Raw genomic sequence first — 11545 nt, 5'->3', positions numbered from 1 at the left:
CAGGAAGTGTCGGAAGGGCGTAAGATGGATGAATCATCGAGTTGTTTTGTTTACAAGTCTGTATATGTATATATTTGTTGAATGACTTGTAATGTTATCGTTTATGCTTTATGGTCTGTATCGGAACATGACATCCCGAGTTTTGATTATATAATGAAAATGCATCTCTTGATGAAATGCTTTGATAAATATTATTTTATCCTGTTTTGTTTTGGGAACAAATTCCGCAACACTTTTAAATCAAAAGGATTTACTCTGAAATTATTTTAAAAAGCATAAATGAAATCGGTTTTTTCTGGCCGAGATTTTGGGGATGTCACAGGAATGATACCGGGGCTTCGGGATATTTCTTGCACGAAAAACGATACAAAAACGCGAGAGAAAGGAAAGAAATGAGCGAAGAAGTCGGTTTCCCTCGACACCCTTTTATAGGGGGCTGGACACCTATTTACGATGGGCGTAAATCTACATTACGCTGGGCGTAATGTGGATAAGATCGCTGACTCCCCCCATGGATAATATCGGTTAATTATATACATATATTAAAAGTCCTAACGTTTGTTAACAGTGTTTTTGTGCATTTCATAATTTCGCCTTATCATTTTTTAAGTTCAGATTTTGGCCACATTAGGTTTCTCCAAGTTCTCTAATAGTTTCTCCAAATTCTCCATAACAATCAACACTTTTATAATTCTTACCCCCATGTTCGATTCCATAAGTTTCTACCATTTCTTCAGACTTCTCTTCTTGACATCTCATACGCTTCTCACTCAAGAATTCTGAATATGCTTCTCAATCAACAATTCTGATTTTCTTCTATTCGATTTTGAATTTCTGTCTAAGTTTGAATTTCTTGCCAAAAACCGGTTGTTGTTGCCGCCTTCAACCATCTACAATCAATTGAAATTTGAAGTCTGGGTATGTTTTTTTATATTCGATTTTGATTTTCTGTTTAAGTTTCAATCTCGATTTTGCTTTTTTTCTTACATTCCTACTCTGTCAAATTGAAGTTACGATTGCTGCCTTCAACCATCTACAATCAATTGAAATTTGAAGTCTGGGTATGTTTTTTTATATTTGATTTTGATTTTCTGTCTAAGTTTCAATCTTGATTTTGCTTTTGTTCTTACATTCCGACTCTATCAAATTGAAGTTATGAAATCGTCTAGAAAATATTCCTCCATCATTGTTTTTATACGTTTCTCCAAAATCTTCAGACTCCTCTTCTTCTGTTTTCCGACTGTGTGGATTTGACATCTCCTACGACTTGTCGATCAATAAATTAGGATTTCAATTCTGGGTTTGACATCTCCGACGACGCCTTCTGTTGCCACCTCCAATAATCTACACTCAATTGCAATTAGAATTCCAGGTATGTTCTCTATCATATGAATTAATAATGTAAATAAATAAGAATATTGTTACCACTATGCAATTTCCTCTATTGACAACCTCCTTTTCTTCCTGGACCTCCATTATAAATATAATTCCCCCAAACATTATTTTTTCCTGCTTTTATATTGTAACAAGTTGGATGATCAACTAATACATGAAGATTTGTTAAAGAAAGCAAACTGTTGTCCAAATCAACAACCTGCAAATTCCTAAACTATGAAGCTTTCCCAAAACCTTCATCTGCAAAATGGCCACTTCCTATTTGTGTTGATGTGTGATATCTCCCTGATCTTGAGTTCACTATCTCCCCTCCAAATTGTATCATACTTGCTTCTTTTTGTAGATGACTGAATAAAAAAAGATGGCCAATATCCTATTAGCACCCCTGATCCAAATTGTAGCCACCAGTGTCCATCTTTAGCATCTAACATATAAAAACAACAACAATGTCAAAAGTTGCATTATTATATAACCTTCTATTTTGTTAATTTATTAGTTCAATTTAACAGTATTGTAAAAGTTGAGCTATAGAAATAGTTGTTTAGAAAAAAAAACAAAGATCATGGATCAAGGACATGAGAAAAAGAACAATAAAGGCTTTTACTTAACTACGTAAAAGTTAAAGGGAGTTAAAGGGAAGTCCACACATGGGAGACACTTCCTCAAAATGGAGAAAGAATTTTAATATTTATTATTTTATCATCCACTTCACAACTTTTCTGTATCCTGAAAAAAAAATCATATTTTATTATTTACTTTACTCTAATATTTGGTAAGTGAAATTAACTTTTTGCGTTTACTCTAATATTTGGTAAGTGAAACTCTTAAATCTTATTTCAGAATTTTCATTAATGATATAAGAAGGAGAATAGGAATATCTATCTATTGCTGTGACAAATTCTGGTATCTTGAAAGCTACGAATTTCTATCTGTTTTTGTGACGAATTCTGGTATGTCGTATAATGTATCAATTATATTGTGATTTTCCATTCAATTGCTATTCCTTCTAATCCTTCTGTGTTTTTGAGCGATGTCTTCGACTTTGTGGGTTTGACCGTCTGTGCTCAATTACCGCCACCAACAGCCTGTGCATCTGTTGTATTTTGGAATTTCGGTAGGTCATATATTGTTTTTATTTGATTTTGATTTTTTGTTTACATCTTTTTTTGTGTCATCTTTTTGTCTTTGTTCCTTCTATTGTTTTTCTTTAAACTTTTATAATTTGTAAAACATATCATTTTTCTTTCTATGTTTTTAGTTGATTTCATCATACAGTTAGTACTAAATTTGAACTTTATTCATGTTTTAGTTTAAAATTAATTAGTTATACTTCGTTTTAGAGCCTCTCAATCACTGTCTTTTTCTCCAAGCACTTACAATTTGGACTCAGACAATTACCACTCATAAGGTATGTCAATTGTGAACTCTTTCTTGCTCTCAATACATAACAACTTTCTCTAATCTTTGTGGATATGTGCAAATTCCCACCACCATAATATCAATTAATTCTTTCTTTGATTACAAAATCTGTGTTTGACATTTCCACTGTCTTTACCTTCGAGCACTTACAATTAGGAATCCAACAATTTCAATTAAGAAGGTATGTCAATTCAAAATTTTCTCTATAATATTACTGATTTTTGAAATACTTCTTCAGTCATACTCCTAGACACCTACCTCGTCTATACTATATCGCAATTATATCATATTGATTTTCTGTTCCATTTTCATATAAATTTCTTCCTTTCAAAGTCTATATGTTTAAGTTTGCATTCTAGGTTTGACGTTTTTGCCGCCAACAAATGGTTCTACTTTGTAGCCGCCTTCAACCGACTACACTCAATTGCAATTTGAATTTCTAGGTATGTTGTCTGTCCTTTGTATTTAATATTGATTTCTGTCCATATTCAATTTCAATTTTTCTCTCTTTCTTCCTTGCCTCTGCAAGTTAGACATTTTAACACTCTATGGTTTTCATGAATTTATGTTAATATAAAATTATAAACATTTTGTGATATAGAAATCTAATATTCAACTCTACCTTGGATCTTCATAATTGGGTAAGTTGTCTTTAACCCTTTCACTGAATATGTTTTGTGTACATAAGTTTACAAATTTGGTCCTAAATCAATACTCAATTACAATAATGGTCCTTTAGGCATAAATTTTAATAGAATAGTCCTTTTTTCAATTTTATCCTATTTACAAGCTTTAGTTGAATATATAGCATTGTCAATTGATTAATAACAATCATAGAGTACGCTATTAATCTCTTTTATATGTAATTTAATATATACTCCATAAGTTAGTTACTAATCATAATAGTTAATTTCAAATACACCTTTTTAGAATCTAATTTTCCATATTAATTACATAAAAAGTATGTTAAAGGTCGATGAAATTTGGATTTCCATTTCAGTAAATCCCTTCTTGTGATGCCTCCAAAACGACGACAAATAGCTTCTACTTCCAATACAATAGTCCGCCGTCGTTCACGTAGGAGTTCACTTTTAGAAGTGACACCAAGTTTGCCTGTTTATTATGATTGTGGGAATTGTTCCTGTGTGTGTGAGTATTGTGGGGCGTTTTTTGGTTCAAAAGAACTAACAAGTTCAACAAGAGCACATTTGTGTTTACTTTTTTATTCGTTGTTTTAAAAAAATTTATGTGTAAAAAATAGCAATATGTTTCCGGTTATATCTTTAAACAATAGCATGTAAATTTTTTTCTTATTAATTAACTAATTTCTTCTTATCTCATTTGCTTTTTAAAACATGAAGTTGTGTCCGTCTGTTGGACTTCGGGTTCTAAAAAACCACATTATAAGCACCCACATCCTTTAAAGGTTCTAATCTATCAATCTCTCTGTACATCTTCACATTTTCCATAGTTTCAGTTTAATTATATATTTATAAGCAAAAACAATTAAAATTTTAATGTAGAAAAGAATCATTATAACAGCAAACAATAACCTGACAGCAAAATCAATAGCCAACATGTATGTATCATTTTGACATAATTTTTGGAGCATTGTGACACCAAAAATGGTTCATAATGGATCAATTTCACATCATAAAAGACGTGACGACCAAACTCACGCAAAATACAAAAAAATATAACAAAAAAGTCACTCGTGGTTCACCACGGGTACCCTCACTAGTTTATAATTAAATTAAATATCGAAAATATTTAATAAACTTCAAAAATTCATATCTTCCTCATACGAACTCCGTTTTCGACGTTCTTTATATCCCCGCGTAGGTGAGACTATGCTCTACAACTTTCGTTTAGACTCCGTCGGCTAATTTTAAATTTATTTTTATTATTTATTTTTAGTAGGCCGGGACAGGAAAACTCCGTTATAAAATCATAACTTCTTCATTCGACGTCCGTTTTCGCCTATCTTTTTATCGTTTTACTACAATTAATGAGATCTTCGATTCTCATTTAGATTGTTTCGACTAAAAACCGCTCGGTCTCAAATCGAGTATTCGGGCTGCATACCGCTAAGTCGAAACTTCGAAAAATCATAACTTCCTCATACGAAGTCAGATTTGGGCGTTCTTTTGATGCACGCTCACGGTTTAACGTATTCTACAACTTTCATTTAGATTTCTAAGGCTAAATATCGCTCTAACGTAAATTCACTTTTTACGTCGCGTTGTGTCATACCGGTTCTGTCACGAAACTTCGACAGGTCATAACTTCTTCGTTATAACTCGGATTTCGGCGTTCTTTATATGTACGGAATCCTTGTAACATATACTAAAACTTAGTTAAGATTATTCATTCTAAATAATCTTTCATCAAAAATTCATTTTTTGACGCCTATCGTCTCTAAATTGACTAGCCTGATCTACGGGCGTTACAGATGTGTCTAGAATGGTCGCGATGGCTTGGTTGTTGGATTTCAGAAAAGCTATATGCCGAATTGATCATGCCTCCTAATTGTCCTACCTGGCTGATCCTTACTTGATAGATCTATTAATATTCATTGAGATTAGTGATATGTCTAGCCTACATTACCAGATCGTCGTAGAAATTAATAAGTTATAGTATTATAGCTTAATACTCGTTAGGCGTGCTACCCGTATGTTGGGTCACCAATCGGATAGCCCAAATCCTATCAATCGTCTAAGTAACTATCCAGGTGAGTTCTTCTTACTATATTATGTATTCCGGTATATATCCATGTATGTTAGGATATAGGAACTAGCAATGTAGAGCCCATAATATAGTTTTCTATGTGCCTGTAGAGCCGAATATGTAGTATCTATGTGTGTGATTATTGATATGATTATAAGTTATTACGAATTAGTTAGGGGATGATGGTGGAACGACAAAGAGGTCATGAGCCTATAAGCCCACCTGTTAATGAAATGACATGCAATTTGTAAGTACACATTGATATGTGTTAACGAAATGGCATGTAACTCGTAAGTACACGTAGACTCGTGTTGAAGACAACATAGCATGTAGGTCGTAAGTCTAAAATACGTATATTATTTGTATGCATGTATGTGTATTGTGGTATATTGTATATCGGGGGAACTTACTAAGCCTAACGCTTACCCAATTGTTATAAATGTTTTTTAGGAACTTCATTGGTTCTTGACTAGGGCATGGTTCGAATGTACTCATGCGCATTCGCAATCATGTTTTCTGCATTATACTCTGATGTAATTGAATATTTAATAAATAAAAATGAAAAATTTTGGTTTGAAAAGTTGAGACGTAACACCCTTTTATTTCTTTTAGAAGTCGTTCCTGTTGTTCTGACATTTCCTTTAGTATCCAAATTTTCTCCTGCTCCCTCAACAATAATGGGAGGTTGGTCTTGTGATGCCTTTATAATTGCTTCTGTCTATGGTATAATTAGAGTATGTAACAGTTCCTTGAGATCCTTTGCTACCTCTTCTACAATTATCTATCGAAGATTCGTCTGTTGTTCTTGAAGTACTTCCAGATTTGGCTGATGAACGAAACCTTAAGATCCAATATGTCTACCCCTTTGACCACCTCCCCTGGTATTGGTATTTTGGGTATTCACTATCTTCAAAACAAGATTTTCAATAATTTAGTTCATTCTGAACATGAACTTTCTTTCCCATTATATATCACATATCAAATGTCATTTAAAACTAGCACATGTCTAGTAGTCACACTACCACCTTTCAATCATACCACTTCAGATGAAAGAATTTCCAACTTTCATTCCACAGTCCATGTCTAGAATCCCTAATACAAGACCAAGTTCTGTTGAACCATTGCGCTGATACCAACTTGAAAAATCAAAAGATTTCCATACAGATTTTAACCAAAATTTTATTTAATTTTATATTATACATAATTCAAAATACCCCAGGATAACATTAACTAAAACAAAAGACTAATATATATATATATATATATATATATATATATATATATATATGTGTATGTATGTATATTTTACGTATAGAAAAAGTATCCAAGACATCTCATTACCAAAAAAAAAAAGATTGATCTTCGTCTTTCTGGCTCAGTTCCTAGAAATAAAAGTTGACCATTTGACATATAAATGAGTTATGAGATTGTAAATAACAACAAGAAATCAGTCTTATAAACTTAAATTTCTAATAATAACATGTCAACTTCACATCGTTATGGTGTTCTTCATTTCTAAATGTAACATTTTGTTTAAAATAAAATAAAATAAATAAATAAAGTTCAATAATATAAAATAAACTGAGTAAATATAAATAAATAAATAAGCCTAAAGCCTCGAGATGTATTTTATTTTATTTTAGCCCTAAATCTGTAATAATTTATCATTGTAAGCGTCAAGGAGTTAAATGGTATAATTTCTAGAATTTAGGGTGTATATTGTAACATTAGGACTTGAATTGTAAAGGATTTTGTGAAGCAGGGCTTGTTTGGTAAATTGTGGGCTTAAATTGAAAGGAATAGAGCAGAGGGGCCAGAATTGTCAAAATGGATTGAAGTTTGAATATTGACGGGGTCTAAAACCTGTCACCCCTCTTTCCCTTGCATATCAATCGTAAACCCTAACCCTACAACATTCTCACAGCTGCCACCCTTATACCCACTCACCTTTAGCCGCCGCCAGCCCCCTTGGCGCCGCCTTAAGCCACCGAAACCAACCTCCACCACTGTTGTTGTCAACGATGGTGGAGATCGACATGTGGACACCGTTGTTATGGGTAGTCGGAAGAGCGTGTCCAAGGTCATCGTTGTCTCCCTCCGGTAATGGTGCACCCACTTCCCTTCCTCCCTCTTCGATCATGTCGTCGCTACTTCACACCCGTCGTTGTCGTCGCTCCGGTGGTTGTCCCGTCGCCAACATCCTTCCGTCAATCGCATGCTACCATGATTGGGTAGCTGAGCGATGTTAATGTTTCGCGTGTGTGTGCATTACTGATGTAATTTCTCTCTCTTTCTTCTCCATTCCTTTTGAAACGTTGAGCTCGTCCGACCGCTGCAGTCGCTGCCATGTGGCTGTTGCCACATCACTTTCCAACCACCGCCTACCACCACGAGAGTGGTTGTGTTGTGTGGGTTTTTGTGTGTGTGAATGTGTTTCAGCCTATGTCGATTTGTGTACCCGTGTTTCAGTCGATATCATGTGTGTGTGTTTTTTGGCCGGAAACCAAAGAGGAACCACAGTGAGGTGGTGGTTTCCATCTCATATCCCTCCATAACAATGGTGGTTTTCGCCTCCTGCCGCCATGAACCGCCGCCGACCACCATTGCCCGATGTGGTAGTGGGTGGTGCCCGATTTATAAACACATGTATATTTATTTAATTAGCTGATTATCTAAATTAGGAGTTAGAAACCCTAATTAGGGTTTAGAAAACCCTAATGTCAAGAAACCCTAGTTTTAGGAGTTGGATGGGACACGCGTAAAACTATTAATTAAACTTAAAATAATACTTAATAATGCCCCTACAATTAACCTAATGCAATATTGGACTTAATGGATTAAGTCCTTAAGGGGTTAAGTGTGGAACACTAACCCTAGTTATCATTCTATGTGAAAAACCCTAGAATATGGGAACTCTATTTAGACAATGACCGAGCATGTATTTGAGCCATTGATTGGATTACTATTTCACCCGATAATGACTAAGTCAAACCTTCAATCAGTCATACCCTTAAGTGATGAAGTCCTTAATGGGTTAAGTGTTCTTACCAAACCCTAATCGTCATTTTATGTGAAACCCTAATTGTCATTTCATGTGAAGTGGTCACTGTTTCGAGTGACTATGACCTGTGATCGAGTATTGACTCAAGTATCTTCATGTAGGTGATTGGAGGCAAGCTGAAGCTGGTAGATTCCTTCATTGTTACAGTGGTTATCTACGCGCACATCGAGGTGAGTTTTGCCTCGCTGTACAAGTGGGTCGAAGGCACCAATGTCGGCGCACTAGTTTGGTTATCTGCTAGTAGAGGGATGCCCTAGGGGCGGTATATAGTCATGTAGGATAGAATGAGGACTCTTGATCTAAGATCTCTTACATGTTCCTTGTTTAGTTGTGGGTCTAGAGTAGGATCACCTGTCCGGGTGACTATCTTACCTCTAAGTATATACGGCCATGCATTCCTTGGATTGTTAATATTTAGTATGCTGCTATGTTGTAGTGATTAGTTAGATCTGTGTTCTGGTATTGGGTATGTTGATATGTTGTAGTGATCAGTTAGATCTGTCTCCCGGTATTAAGTATGTTGCTTTATGGTAATAACCTATAGAACTATATGTTATATGTGCTTGATGGTTATCATCTATGGAGTGCCCTTAGGGACTGTCTATGGTCATGTAGGATAGCCTAAGAACTCTTAGTCTAGGCTCTCTTGCTTGTTCCTTGTTTAGTTGTGGCTCTAGAGTAGGACCATCCGTTCGGGTGGCTATCTCACCTCTAGTTACTTATGGTTATGCATTATATGGGGTTAGCTGGTAGCGGGATTGTATGTTGTAAGAGGATTAGTAGGCAATAGTGAGTTGTATGATTATTGTTTGCCTATATCATGTGCCTACTTGATCCTAATTTTTTATATGTCGACATATTGAGTTTGGCTTGGATTGAGGTGGTCTTGCTTTGTGCGGTAGACCAAGATACTCGGTGTGGGCTGACTGTAAGTCGTATGCACAAAGGCTTGGAAAGAGAGACAGGGTTGAGGCGGTAGGCCAACAAACCCAGGGTATTACAACCTGATGGCTGATTGGACCTAATGTATATTGGTATTCCAACCTTGGGTATTCCATCCCGAAGATGACCGGACTCGGAGGTTGACTGGGCCTGGGGTATTCCATGACGATGGTTGACTGGACCTGACATGTTTGATTATATATGTGATTCGTTTATATGTTGGTATTTTGGGGGAAACTCACTAAGCTTTATGCTTAACCAGTTGTTTATGGTTTCAGGTATCATCGGTTATTGTTGGGAGGCGAAGGCGGGACTGTACACACTCATCAGCAGCATTGAGGATTCCGTATTTCTACAATACTCTGGTTTTTAATAAATGTAATTCGAAATAAACGGTTTTCTTAATTAATGAACTAATAAATTGGGAATTTTTATCTTAACAAAAATGAAAAAATTTTGTTGTAAAAATGGGATGTTACACTAAAAGTACCATGTTCAACAATCCCACTTTTCTTTAATGTCTCCAATCTAGGCCTTCCAATAATATCACATACTTTCCACATGTTAACTCTAATTCGAGTTTAACATAAATCCTTCCTGTTTCCTTGACATAATTAACACCAATACATCACACTATTGACATAAAATATAACAATAACAATTTCATTAATTTAACTCATAAGTAAAACTTAGTTTACTTACCTTGTTTTATGGTTTGTTAATTTGGATGGTATCCGAGCTTACAACCGCCTTGATTGTACCATCCTCTAGCTTCCCTAATCACAATTATCCCATAAACATTATGATCGTTATAGATTTCATATTTCAACTTATATGCATTATTTCTCAATTAATAAAGCTTATCTTCATTTCATTTTGGATGAAATCTATATATTTTTCAATTATTAAATACTCATAACAAGTTTATTTTACCTATCAGATCATCACACACATCATAATTTACTATTTAAGGACTTAATTTATTAAGTCACTTTTCCTTCACTTATATATCTTAATCCTCATAAATCAAGAGTAACATACAAGGTTCATAAACATTGAATTCGACTAAAATCAAGTCATAATATATCAATTAACATCCTAATTTCATCAGTTAGACTCAAACCCTTCGTCTAGGGTTTCAACCAAAAACCCTCATATTTCGCCCCAAATTCAAAGAAAAAGGTGTTAGAAGTGTTTATCCATACCTTGATTCAACAAATTGAAGCTTAGACCCTTATATTCCTTCAAAATCGAACTTGAAATGGCTAAGTGTATGTAAATCACACCTTAAAGTAGATTTTAGAAGTGTAAAGATCGAGAATGCCCTGCTTGTGGACGTAATTTAATTTATGCTCTGATTCGTCCTCACATCATGACACTTTTATTGTCACGTCGTGAGCTCTCTCTTTAGTGACATATTCCTTACACGACAAAACAAGATCCATCGTGAATAATATTAGGCTATATACTTTCTCACGTCATGAGGTGTCCTCCCTCGTGTCGTGACATTGCCAAAGTACAATGTCGTCACTGTTCATTTATGTAACTCAATCACCGTTCTCACTCACGTCGTGAGACTCCAATTCTCACGTTGTAAGACCCAAAATTTGCTATAATCTCTTCTCATTCACTAATTTATGCTATGTAATTTCATAATTTTTAATGCATGTTTTAAATTAACATTACGCAACATAATTACACAATAACCATAGATAAAGCCTTAATTTACAAAATATACTTATATATTATGTCCCGTCCTTTACATACTCGATCAAACTAGGTTATTGCATAAGGAGCCCGGAGTAGCACATGCTACTCTCAAATTTTTAGGCGCAGTGGAATTTTTTTAAGATATTTTTCGCTATAATTTAATTTTTCCAGTATGCTACACCTAAAGTTTACATGTGCTACTACATACCCTTGACATTTTGCTCTGGCTCCACTGTATAAAACTAGTTTGATGACTATCTTTATTTGGCCATTTTGATTCTTTTATGGGTG

The 11545-nt window shown here is 34.7% G+C and overlaps 1 long non-coding RNA gene across 3 annotated transcripts; it reads left to right on the top strand.

The window, feature by feature from the left end:
* Positions 1 to 602: 602 nt before the first annotated feature.
* Positions 603 to 9968, top strand: LOC145064871 (uncharacterized). Of its 3 annotated transcripts, XR_013688121.1 has the most exons (7): positions 603 to 1061; positions 1218 to 1372; positions 2236 to 2509; positions 2736 to 2995; positions 3174 to 3257; positions 3416 to 3455; positions 3815 to 6653. It is a non-coding gene; the product is annotated as an uncharacterized LOC145064871 (long non-coding RNA). The 3 variants fall into 3 exon arrangements; XR_013688120.1 differs by lacking the exon at positions 3815 to 6653 and adding an exon at positions 9823 to 9968 and having other exon boundaries at positions 2736 to 3257; XR_013688119.1 differs by having other exon boundaries at positions 2736 to 3257.
* The last annotated feature ends 1577 nt before the right edge of the window (positions 9969 to 11545 follow it).

This window comes from Lactuca serriola, chromosome 7 (assembly GCF_051521515.1).
Source record: "Lactuca serriola cultivar US96UC23 chromosome 7, Lser_US96UC23_V15, whole genome shotgun sequence".
Taxonomy (NCBI): Eukaryota; Viridiplantae; Streptophyta; class Magnoliopsida; order Asterales; family Asteraceae; genus Lactuca; species Lactuca serriola.
This window is presented reverse-complemented; position numbering and strand designations above follow the sequence as displayed.